Below are 12,849 nucleotides of genomic sequence, written 5' to 3'. Positions count from 1 at the left end.
CAGCTCCCTCAGTCACTATATCCCGGGCCTGCACCATACCCTCACCACCGCGGCACGCCACCTTTTGTCCCTTATTTGGGAGTGAGAAAGTTGGCAACCCTACTTCTCAGGCAGGAGTTGATAGTTTTCATCACCAACCTCTCAAAACACTTCATCACAGTGGATGTAAGTGTTACCGGACAATTGTCATTTTGGCAGGTAACCGCATTCGTCTTGGGCACTGGTATAATTGAAGCCTGCTTGAAGTGGATGGGTACCTTGACTGCCAAAGTGAGAGGTTAATGATATTGGTGAACACTCTAGCCAGTTGGTCAACACAGATCTTTAGTGCTCCGCTAGGTACCCCAGCTGGGCTTGATTCTTTCTGTGAGTTTGCCATCCTGAAGGATCCTCTCATGTCGGCCCCTTGACTATGTGGGTTTTGTTCGGGTGCTCCATTTCCCCCTCATGTTTCAAAATGTACTGATTAATAAGGGGTAGTGAGCTGTGGCCATTCTATGTTAGTACTAGAGGCTACCCCAGCACATGTCCGTACAGTGTTGGTTACATGTGACAAGTAAAGCCAATCCTTATATCGTTACCTTTAGTGTCATTCGGGTGGGGAGCCTGGGAGCCCAGCAATGATAAAGGATCTGTGATGTATTTCACAGTCAGGTTTGGATATGACTTGGACAGGAAGCAGTGGTGGTGGTATTCCCAAACACTTAAGAGTCCCTGTTCTTTTCAACAATCAAGTGTTGGGCTGTTACTGTGGATGCAGCTGGAGGGAGTAAATGCATTTGGTAGATGACACACACTGAGCCACTATATGTGGATAACAGAAAAAATGAATGGCCAAGGTGAGGAAGGAGATATTATTCAATCTTTATCCTTGCCAACATTGAAGTTTTGAGAGTCATTTGTGCTGCTCCTATCAAAGCCAGTGGAGAATATTCCAGTGCTCTCCTGCCATGCATTGCACATGGTGGAAGTGCTTTGGTGTAACAGGTGAGTACCTATCTTCTGATCTACTCTTCTTGCAATGGCACTGATGTGAATAATCCAGCTGAGTTTCCAGTCAATGGTGGTCCCCCAGGATACTGAAAATAGGGATTGAATGATGGTGATGCCATTAAATGTCAACAGTAAATGGTGAGATTCTCTCATGTTATTGCCTATAGTGTGAATGCTATTTACAACTATCCTTTGTTATACTTTCAGTTAGCTCCATGTAGATCATAGAGACTTTTACGCTTTGAGAACATAACATGGAAAATGTTTCAAAGTCTGCTCACCAACCATTCACAATTTCAGAACTACAGGGACCATTTGTAGTAGATTACAACTAGAATAAATTTGCATTTATTTAAATCAGCCAGTACTTTCAATAATAATCTGTGATATGAAGGCTGCTATATTTTTCCCATTATAAATACAATGCATTATGCATAGAACAATATTTATTTTTAAAGTAATTGCATTGAGCCCAAGTTTATCCTTCTAGTACATTTACTAGGTAACAAATATAATAAATGATCTCCCCTGACATTTCTTTCCCATTGCCTCTTGAATGGTTAATAAATAAATAAAGTTAGAGATCCAATTTCCTCATCTTCCTGCTTTGCAAAACAGTAATGCCTCACTAATTAAGGGTGATTTAGCATTAAAGAGATACTTTTGTCAAATGACTCAGTGGAAGATAATCATTTTCCCAACATTGAATAGAAATTCATTCTAATAGGAAATAGGAGCAGAAGGCCAGCTGGCCTGTCGGGCCTGCTCCGCCATTCAATAAGATCATGGCTGTTCTGGCCATGGACTCATCTCCACCTACCTGCCTTTTCCCCATAACCCTTAATTTCCCTACTATGCAAAAATCTATCCAACCTTGTCTTAAATATATTTACTGAGGTAGCCTCCACTGCTTCATTGGGCAGAGAATTCCACAGATTCACTACTCTGTGGAAAAAGCAGTTCCTCTTCATCTCCATCCTAAATCTACTCCCCCAAATCTTGAGGCTATGTCCCCTATGTGGAAACAACTTTCATGCATACTCTTACCTAGTGGAAACAACTTTCCTGCCTCTATCTTGTCTATCCTTTTCATAATTTTATATGTTTTTATACGACCTCCTCTCATTCTTCTGAATTCCAATGAGTACAGTCCCAGGCCACTCAATCTCTCCTCATAGTCTAACCCCGTTATCTCTGGAATCAGCCTGATGAATTTCCTCTGTACTACCTCTAAAGTCAATATATCCTCCCTCAAGTAAGGAGACCAGAACTGTATGCAGTACTCCAGGTGCAGCCTCACCAGTGCCCTGTACAGTTGCAGCATAGCCTCCCTGCTCTTAAATTCAGTCCCTCTAGCAATGAAAGCCAACATCCCATTTGCCTTCTTGATAGCCTGCTGCACCTTCAAACCAACCTTTTGTGATTCATGCACAAGCATTCCCAAGTCCCTCTGCATAGCAGCATGCTGCAATGTTTTTACTATTTAAATAATAATCTCCTCTTCAATTTTTCCTTCCAAAGTAGATGACCTCGCATTTACGAACATTGTATTCCATCTGCCCACTCTCTTAACCTATCTATATCTCTCTGAAGACTCTCCATATCTTTTGCACAATTTGCTTTTCTACTCAAATTAGTATCATCAGCAAACTTAAATACAATAGCTATCACACCGAGCGTACTGTATTGAGGTTTGCACCTCCCATTGCTTCTTGGACTTATCACAAAATGGGGTCTGATATTTGTGACAGACCATTGTATCCCATCTTTTAATTCATTCAAATGACTTCAATGAAATAAATTTAAAAGGCAGATTTTAACATTCTGTTGGGGCTATAGGCTGGACTCTGCATGGCTCTGCATGACTCTCTGGCACCTTCCAGGAATATGGAGGCATAAGAGATGTTGAAAACCTTGATCAACACATAAAAATTGGTGGAGGAACTCAACAGACCAGGAAACATCTATAGAGGGAAAGGAACAGTTGATGTTTCAGGCTGAGACCTGGTAAAAAGTCCTGATGAAAGCTGTCAGCCCAAGCTGTCGACAGTCCATTTCTCTTCACAGAAGCTGCCTGATGCGCAGCTGAGTTCCTCCAGTATTTTGTATGTATTGTTCCTTCCAAAGTATTGAAGGTATTGTTGCTTTATAGTTCATTTTTTAGCCCCTCTCTCAATGTGTGAAAGTTCTGACATACCCCCATCGAGGACATCTTCAGGTAGGTGGTGCCTCACTGAGGACCCTCATCCTCTTCTCACTACTATCATCAGCGAGGAGGTACAGGAGCCTGAAGACCCACACTCAACAATTTAGGAAGAGCTTCATCTCACTTGCCATCAGATTCGGAACAGTCCATGAACCCATGAACACTACCTCGCTATTTGCCTTTTGCATCATTTAGTTTCTAACCTGCAGAGATTTTTATGTCTTGCACTGTATTCCTGCCACAAAACAACAGATTTCATGACATACGTATGTCAGTGATGGCAAACCCGATTCTGATACTAATGTCATAACCATGGTTACTATTTCTACCATTCATCATCATTCCTTTAAGTGTAAAACAGCAGGAATTTACATTAATGTAGCAATTTTAACATGGATATCACAGAATGTTTTGGAAATGTTTGTCCAAACCGCTTCATGGTATCAGCATCAAATAGAAATTAAGCAATGAATAAAATACTAAAGAGCTCAGTAGGTGAGGCAGCCTTTGTGGAGGGGAAATTGACAGTTGACGTATTAGGTCGGGATTGTTCATCAGGATTGGGAAAATAAGAGAGGAGATAGCCGGTGTGACTGGGAGAAATAGTGACAGAGGCTGGGAGGAGATGGGTGGATCAAGCTGAGGAATGGTAGCCGTGTGGAGGGTGGAAATAGTGACAGAGACTGGGACGTGATGGCTGGACTAGTGGCCAACTGGACGTCAGAAGTTTGGAGAGAAGGGGGCTTCAAACAGTTTCACTGCCCGAGGATAAAACTCAGGATCAGTTTGCAGCAGTGTAATAGAGCTTTGACCAGCAGCCAGTCGATGTTTGGGATTGATTAGTCAGAACAAATTAAAGGAAGGCGGGGCAAATGAAGCGGCCATCGTCACAGTGGCTGTCATCTGAGTTGACATAGTCAGAGTGGTGATCTTAAGGCTTTAGCTCCCTGAGGCTTCACTCAGAGAAAGCAGAGGGAAAAAAAAGCTGCTTTGCTTCTTTTCTTTCTGTTTGCTCAGCTAGAACAGTGGAGATACCAAGCAGGATAGTGCAATGCTCCTCTTGCGGGGCGTGGGAAGGCAGGGAGACCTCCAGTCTCCCTGACCACTACAACTGTGAGACGTGCATCCAGCTGCAGCTTCTAGCAAACCATGCTAAGAAGTTAGAACTGGAACTGGATGAACTCTGGATCATTCGGAAGGTTAAAGGGGAGATAAAAAAAAAAGACATATAGAGAGATAGTTACACCCAAGGTGCAGGGTACAGGAAGCTGGAAACTACACCCAAGATAACAGTCAGAGAAAGGAAAGGGGTTAAGGAGCCAGTGCAGAGCCTATGGCCATTCCCCTCAACAACAGGCATATCACTTTGGATAGTGTCAGGAGGGGATGACCTAACAGAAGAAAGTCAGAGGTTGAATCCCTGGCATTGAGTCTGCTTCTGTGAATCAGATGGGAAGGGGGAAGAAGATAGGGGATTCATTAGTTAGAAAATGCATGCCAAAAGGGCAATGTTACAATAATCATTGGAGTACCTCAATATGCAGGTAGCTTGGGAAAATCATGTTGGTGCTCGATTATGGCTTTTTAGAGCAGCTAGTGGTTCAGCCCACTAAAAGATCAGCTCTTCTGGATTGGGCGTTGTGCAATGAACCATATTTGATTAGCGAGCTTAGGTAAAAGAACCCTTGGGTAAGTGATCATAGCATGATTGAATTCACCCTGAAATTTCAGGAAGAGAAATTAAAGTCAGATGTATCAGTATTATAGTGGAATAAAGGGAATTACAGAGGCATGAGAGAGGAGTTGGCCAGAATTGATTGGAAAAGAACACTGGCAAGGATGGTGGCAGAACAGCCACGGCTGGAATTTCTGGAAGTGATTTAAAAGGTACATAATATATATATCCCAAAGTGGAAGAAGTATTCCAAATGAAAGACGACACAACTGTGGCTAACAAAAGAAGTCGAAACCAACATAAAAGCCAAAGAGAGGGCATAAAACAGAGCAAAAAATAGTGGGAAATTGGAGGATTGGGGAGCTTTTAAAAACCAACTGAAGACAACTAGTGCAGGTCGGTGGGACTAGGTGAGAGTAAGCATTCGGCATGGACTAGAAGGGCTGAGATGGCCTGTTTCCGTGCTGTAATTGTTAGATGGTTATATGGTTAAAATGTCATTAAAGTAAAGAAAGTAAGCTAGCAAATAATATTAAAAAGGATACCAAAATTTCTTCAGAAACAAAGTGTAAACGAAAGGTAAGAGTGGATATCAGACTGCTGGAAAACAGTGTTGGAGCGGTAATAATGGGGGACAGCAAAATGAACTGAATAAGTATTTTGCATCAGGTTTCACTTTGGAAGACGCTAGCAGTATGGTGGAAGTTCCTGGTGTCACTGGCCATGAAGTGTGTGACGTTAACATTATTAGGGAGAAGGTACTTGAAAGATTTGAAGGTAGATAAATTGCCTAGACGAGATGGCATACACCCCAGAGTTCTGAAAGAGGTGGCTGAAGAGATTGTGGATCATTAGTAATGATCTTTCAAGAATAACTAGATTCTAGAATGGCTCTGGAAGAATGGAAAATTGCAAATGTAACTCCACTCTTCAGAAATGGAGAGAGGCAGAAGAAAGGAAACTATAGGCCAGTGAGTCTGACTTCAGTGGTTGGGAAGGTGTTGGAATCAATCCTTAAAGATGAGATCTCAGGATACTTGGAGGCACATAGTAAAATAGGCTGTAGTCAGCATGGATTCTTCAAGGGAAAATCTTGCCTGACAAATCTGTTGGAATTCTTTTGTACGTGGTCTTTCTTTTGTTACATTTAAAATGGCGACTTTGTTATGTTAATCTGGGGAATGAGGCTTTGTTGTGCTTTAACGCTGAAGACAGTTTGCGCTAACAGTTTGTTTTACTTTAAAATGAGATAACAGGGTTCTATTAGCCAATGGGTGGTTATGTATCGTTTTGTTTTCGGATACGATGCTGTATGATATGACTGTGGACTGAGTTTTGGTGGGGAGTCGGAGGAGAGACGAGGAAGACCGCGGACGTGTGGAGAGGCTCCGGTCGATCACTCAGGGTGGTCCCGAGCCGTGAGTCCACGGAATTCGGGTGGTCGTCTGAAGTCGAATTGAGCTCCAACGTAGCGCGCAAAGAACTTGGACTTTGATAAGTGTTGGCGCCTTTTTTTTTCATTACTTTCCTCTCTGTATCAAATGTATATTAATGTCATAGAATTAGTAATATCTATAAAGTGTATTTGTTAAAATTTACTGGGTGTGCTGGCTGATGATTGATGTTTGTGATTGAGTCGGGTGGCGACTGACCCTGTGGGGAGTGTTGAACCAGGTGCTGGGCTGGATTTCCCCTAGACATACACGAGCCAATATAACTGAACGTTACAAGTGGGGGCTACCGTCCTGGATTTGGACTTTTCGGGAAAGTTGTACTGTCATTGTGGTAAGTGGTGTGAAGATGGATCGAGATAAGATTGTAAGTTGGTGTGAATTGGAGGAGGTACCGGTGAATCATGCGTGTGTGGTAAGCGGGGTCGATTATCGCATTCCGGCAGAGGTACTGGTGCGAGGGTTGAGTTTGATTAAAGGTATCGGGCAGGTAGAACTTGTAGCTAGAAGGGGTGGGAAAGAACTGGAGGGAAACTATTGGGAAACGGGGGGCGGCTGACCGAGGAAGCCTTTAATTTTGAAAACTTCCCTGTACCGCCGGAGTATAAGAGCAGGCTGGTGGAGAAGATGCTGAAGTTAGGGGGTGTCTTTTCTCAGGACGAGTTTGATGTAGGGTGTTCCAAGAGCACTCGGCACACCATTCGGGTAACAAATGACACCCCGTTTAGGGAGAGGTCGCGGCGGTTGGCCCCAGCAGATGTGGAAGATGTGCGGCAGCACTTGCGGCAGTTGAAAGACGCAGGGATTATTGCGGAGTCCCGAAGCCCCTATGCGTCCCCCATAGTGGTGGCAAGGAAGAAAAATGGGAAGGTACGCATGTGCGTGGACTATAGGACCCTGAACCGCCGCACTGTTCCCGACCAATATACGGTCCCGAGGGTGGAAGATGCCTTGGCCTGTCTGAGTGGTGCACAGTGGTTCAGTGTATTGGATTTGCGGAGTGGGTATTACCAGATTCCGATGAGCGAGACTGATAAGGAGAAGACAGCCTTTATCTGTCCCCTGGGGTTTTTCCAGTTCGAACGAATGCCCCAAGGCATCTCGGGGGCCCCAGCCACCTTCCAGCGGCTCATGGGGAGGACAGTGGGGGACATGAACCTGCTGGAGGTATTGATGTACCTGGATGACCTGATAGTGTTTGGATCTACGTTGGAGGAACATGAGGAGCGGCTGCTGAAGGTGCTGAGTCGGCTGAAGGAGGAAGGATTAAAACTTTCCCTGGATAAATGTCAGTTCTGCAAGACGTCAGTCAGTTATGTTAGGCACATAATCTCGCGAAATGGAGTGGCCACCGATCCGGGTAAGATAGCCGCAGTCACCACCTGGCCGAGACCTCAGAAGGTGAGCGCCTTACGCTCGTTTTTGGGGTTTTGCGGATATTACCGGCGATTCGTGAAAGGATATGCGAAAATGAGTCATCCATTGAACCAGCTGCTGTGTGGCTATCCACCTGTGGGGAGGAGGAGGAAGGGAGACCGAGGGTCGGAGGTAGGAGGATACTTGAACCCGGGAGAGCCTTTTGGATTGAGGTGGGATGCTCAATGTGAGGAGGCGTTCCAATCTCTAAAAAGGGCGCTGACTCAGGCCCCAGTGTTGGCATTTGCTGATCCCCGGAAGCCGTATGTTCTACACACTGATGCCAGTCACGACGGTCTGGGGGCTGCTCTGTACCAGGAACAGGGAAACAGATTGAGGCCGGTGGCATTTGTCAGTCGGAGTTTGTCGCCATCTGAGAGAAGCTATCCCATTCACAAGCTGGAGTTCTTGGCGTTGAAATAGGCAGTGGTGGACAAGTTGAGTGATTACCTATACGGGGCCCAGTTTGAGGTGAGAACTGGTAACAACCCCCTCACTTATATCCTGACCTCGGCGAAGCTGGATGCTACTGGGCACCGGTGGTTAGCAGCCTTGTCTGCCTATGAGTTCAGCCTGAAGTACCGCCCGGGGAGTCGGAACATCGATGCAGATGCCCTGCCTCGTCGGGCGCACGACGAGTCGGGCACGGCCGAGGAGTGGAAGAGTGTCCCCGCCCAGGGAGTAAAGGCCATGTGTTAAGTTGGGAGCGACGGGGAAGTAGGAGCACAGATGGGAACGGATCGGGCAGTAGATCAACTGGGGGCTGACGATGACGTGCTGCCCACTGTTTACTGTAATGTGACTGCTCTGAGGAACAGGCAGCTGCCGGAGTTGAGTCCCCAGGAAGTAGGGGCGGCTCAGCGTGATGACCCAAGCATTGGCACTATCTGGTACGCGGTTAGCCGGGGTGATATGGGGCAGGTGGAGAAGGCAAAACATGCCTCCGTTCCCCTACTACTGAAGGAGTGGCCCCGGTTGAAGCTGAAGAACCACGTCCTGTACCGGGTCACGTTGCCTCCGGACCACCCCCGGCGCTGGCAGCTGGTCATGCCTGAGAAGTATCGAAAGGCTGTGCTCCAGGCTCTACATGATGATTCCGGGCACTTACGGGTAGAGAAGACCTATGGATTAGTCAAGGACCGGTTTTACTGGCCCCGGATGAGGGGCGAGGTGGAAGAATACTGTAAGACCTGTAGCCGTTGCGTCAGGAGGAAGACCTTGCCTGCTCAGGCGGCCCCGTTATCCCACTTGCAGAGTGTGGGACCCATGGACCTGGTGTGTATGGATTTCCTGTCTATTAAGCCAGACACCAGCAATACCGCGAATGTCTTGGTCCTCACGGATCACTACACTAGATATGCGTAGGCTTTTCCTACTAAGGATCAGAAAGCGACTACAGTGGCGAAGATGTTATGAGAGAAGTACTTTGTTCATTATGGCCTTCCCCGGCGGATCCACAGTGATAAGGGACGGGACTTCGAGAGCAGGCTTATACATGAATTGCTGGATATGCTTGGGGTTGAAAAGTCCAGAACCACCCCCTATCACCCGCAGGGTGATCCTCAACCCAAGAGGTTTAACCGGACCCTGCTGGACATGCTCGGCACCTTGGAGATTGGACAGAAGGGTAAATGGAGTCGGCACATTGCCCATTTGGTTCATTGTTCCAATTGTACTCGCAATGATGCTACGGGGTACTCGCCCTACTATCTGATGTTCGGACGGGAAGCGAGGTTGCCCATTGATCTGTGTTTTGGGACTGAAGCGGGGGAAATACCTTCGAAGCCATGTCTGAAGTACGTGTCCGATATGAGGAGGGAGTTGAAAAGGGCGTACGAGTTGGCTGAGGCGGCAGCCACCAAGCAGAACCAGCGGAATAAAAGAAGGTATGATCAGAAGGTAAAGTTCGTTCAGCTATTGCCGGGAGACCGAGTCCTTATCCGGAATTTAGGACGACAGGGTAAGCACAAGTTGGTGGACCGTTGGGCAGCCACCCCCTATGTGGTGGAGAGTCAGATGCCGAATCTCCCGGTTTACCGGGTGAGACCTGAGGGCGGGCAGGGGCCTGTCAAGGTACTCCATCGGAACCACCTGTTGCCTCTGGGTCGAGAAGTGAAGATGGACCCAGAGCCCGAATGGGAGTTTACTCCTATTACGAGGACTCTGCGAGGGCGCGGGAAGAGCCCGCTGCGAAGAAAACGGGGCCGGTCCCCACCTTGAGAAGGGATACGTCATCGGAAGATGATGAGTCGGATGTGTGGTACCTGCTTCCGTTCGCTGATTCCCTGGTGCCGGGAGAAGAGACTCTTGGCCCTTCCATCACTGAGTCAGGGGAACCGAGGGAGGGTGTTGCAGAGCCGCCTGTAGTACAGCCGGAATTGGGGGAGGAGAGGGTGGAGGGAGAACCCGAGCCAGAGGGCTCACAGGGCTAGAGGGATCCCGGTGAAGGGGAAGGTCCGACAGATAGGCCTGAGGGGTCAACTGGGGTGTCTGAACAGGGAGAATCAGCAGAGGAAGTACAGAGGCCTCAGAGGAGAAGGCATCCCCCGGAAAGACTCATTTATATAGCGCTGGGAGAGCAGGGTGTGATCTCTACTGCCCTGCAAAGTTATGTCACTGCTTTATGCACCTGGGTTGGGTTTTGTGTTTTACAAGGAGCACTGGTGAACTCTGTTAACGTCATGAGGGCATGACTTTTTGTGGTAGGGGGAGAGTGTACGGGGTCTTTCTTTTGTTACATTTAAAATGGCGACTTTGTTATGTTAATCTTTGATAAGTTTTGGCGCCTTTTTTTTTCATTACTTTCCTCTCTGTATCAAATGTATATTAATGTCATAGAATTAGTAATATCTATAAAGTGTATTTGTTAAAATTTGCTGGGTGTGCTGGCTGATGATTGATGTTTGTGATTGATTCGGGCGGCAACCGACCCTGTGGGGAGTGTTGAGGCGGGTGCTGGGATGGATTTCCCCTAGACATGCACGAGCCAATATAACTGAACGTTACACTTTGAAGAAATAACAAGTAGGATAGACAAAAGAGAATCGGTTGATGTTGTGTACTTGGATTTTCAGAAGGCCTTTGACAAGAGGCTTCTTAACAATCTACGAGCCCATGGTATTACACAAAAGATTCTAGCATAGATAAAGTAAAAGCTGATTGACAGGAGGCAAATTGTGGGAATGAAGGGAGTCCTTTCTGGCTGGCTGTCGGTGACTACTGGTATTTCATAGGAGTCTGTATTATGTCAATGATTTGGATGATGGAATTGATGGCTTTGTTGCAAAGTTTGCGGACGATATGAAGATAAGTAGAGGGGCAGGTAGTTTTGAGGAAGTAGAGAGTCTAAAGAAGGACAGTTTAGGAAAATGGGCAAAAAAATGGCAGATGGAATACAGTGTTAGGAAGTGTATGGTCCATGCACTTTGATAGAAGAAATAAAAGGGTTAACCACTTCCTAAATGGAGAGAAAATGCAAAAACAAAACTTGGAAGTCCTTGTGCAGGATTCCCTAATTGTTAATTTGCAGATTAAGTCTGTGGTGAGGAAGGCAAATGTGATGTTTGCATTCAGTTCTAGAGGACTAGGATTTAAATGCAAGGATGTAATGTTGAAGCTTTATAAAGTACTGGTGAGGCCTCACTTGGAGTATTGTGAGCAAGTTTGGGCCCCTTATCTTAGAAAGGATGTGCTGAAACTGGGGAAGGTTCAGAGGAGGTTCACAACAATGATTCCAGAATTGAATGGCTTGTCATAGGAAGAGTGTTGGATGGCTCTGGGCCTATAGTCACTAGAATTCAGAAGAATGAAGGTTGACATTGAAACCTATCAAATGGTGTTTGGCCCTGATAGAGTAGATGTGGAGAGGATGTTTCCTATGGCGGGAGAGTCTAAGACCAGAGGACACAGCCTCAGAATAGTGCGGTATCCTTTTAAAATGGCATGAAGGGATACGGGGAGAAGGCAGGAGATTGGGGCTGAGAGGAAAGTTGGATCAGCCATGATGAAATGGTGGAGCAGATGCGATGGGTCAAGTGGCCTAATTCTGCTCCTATATCTTATAGCCTTATGGCAGCAGATGGTAGAATCTGATAGGAGAGGAAGGTGGATCATGGAACTATGTAAGGGAGGTGGAGTGGGTCGTGGGCTTATGGAAAGGGGAGGGCTCCCTGTGGGAGGAGTTGTAGATTACAGCCGGATAGAGGAAGGGAAAGAATCAGGATGATGGGATGATGGGAATGTGAAAATCTTGGGGGATCAGGAGGGGAGGGAAAAGGGACAGAGAGGGATCAGGTTACCTGAAATGGGGAATTCATTGTTCGCACTGTTGGGTTGTAGACTATTCATACAGAATATAAGGTGCTGTTCCATTTTTTTTGTTTATCCTCAACTTGGCAGTGGAGGTGGCTGAGGAGAGGCATGTTGGTATGGGAATGGGGAGGAGATCTAAGCCACAGAGGATGTACAAATGTGCTTAGGCTGTTAACTAGATGTCCGACTAACGGAATCATTTACTTTCAAAGAAGTGCCTTAAACAGCAAGACAGTGGTGGACGTGAGGAGATTTAGGGAGGGAACTGAAGCAACAGCCACCACCTGCAAAGCCACTAATCTCAGGATGATCCAAAGATCAGAATTAAAGGGGCACAAATCTTTCAGGGGTATAGTTCTTGGGGATTACAGAGAAAGGGGAGGGGCGAAGTCATAGAAGGTTTGAAATTGAGCATGGCGATTTTACATTAGCAGCCTTAGTTCATCCAGAACCAATAAGGGTTGGAAGGTCCTAGATTAATGGATGAATGAGACTTGGTGCAAGACTCCAGATTTATAGAAAGAAGGCAGTAGTGGAAATGGAGCAGTGTAACTCAATGATGTCTGGCAAGATACTGTTCTTACTGAAAGAATCAGGGCTTATTGTCACTGACATATGTCATGAAATGTGTTGTACTGTGGCAGCAGTGCAGTGCAGGCATAACAAATCACTGTAAGTTACAATAAAGAAATAAAGAAGTTTTGCAAAAGAGGAATATTGAGGTAGTTTCCATGGGTTCATGGTCCGTACAGAAATCTGATGGTGGAGGGGAAGAAGCTGTCCCTAAAATGTTGAGT

Source organism: Mobula birostris, chromosome 5 (assembly GCF_030028105.1).
Source record: "Mobula birostris isolate sMobBir1 chromosome 5, sMobBir1.hap1, whole genome shotgun sequence".
In the NCBI taxonomy this organism is placed as follows: domain Eukaryota; kingdom Metazoa; phylum Chordata; class Chondrichthyes; order Myliobatiformes; family Myliobatidae; genus Mobula; species Mobula birostris.
Note: the sequence above shows the minus strand (reverse complement) of the source record.